Source organism: Nestor notabilis, unplaced genomic scaffold (genome assembly GCF_000696875.1).
Source record: "Nestor notabilis isolate BGI_N333 unplaced genomic scaffold, ASM69687v1 scaffold338, whole genome shotgun sequence".
In the NCBI taxonomy this organism is placed as follows: domain Eukaryota; kingdom Metazoa; phylum Chordata; class Aves; order Psittaciformes; family Psittacidae; genus Nestor; species Nestor notabilis.
The window spans coordinates 11698-12053 of record NW_009939496.1 but is presented as its reverse complement, the minus strand read 5'-3'; positions in this window follow the sequence as shown (position 1 = coordinate 12053).

The window sequence follows — 356 nt, the reverse complement described above, 5'->3', positions numbered from 1 at the left end:
ACTGCGGGAGATGGGCCGGCCGCAGCTTCTCTGGGCACCCTGTGCCAGCGCCTCAGCACCCTCACAGGGAAGAACTTCTTCCTGAACTTCCCCTGTTTCAGTTTGAACCCATCACCCCTTATCCTGTCGCTACAGTCCCTTGTCCAAAGTCCATCTCCAGGTTTCTTGTAGCCCCTTTAGGCACTGGAAGCTTTTCTAATGTCTCCCCAGAGCCTTTTCTTCCCCAGTGTCATGGTTTGAGCCCAGCCGGCAACTCGGAACCACGCAGCCACTCGTTCACTCCCCCCGCATTTCTTCCTCCCCCCGCTCCCGGCGGGATGGGGAGGTGAATCAGAGGAATGTAACTCCCACGGGTT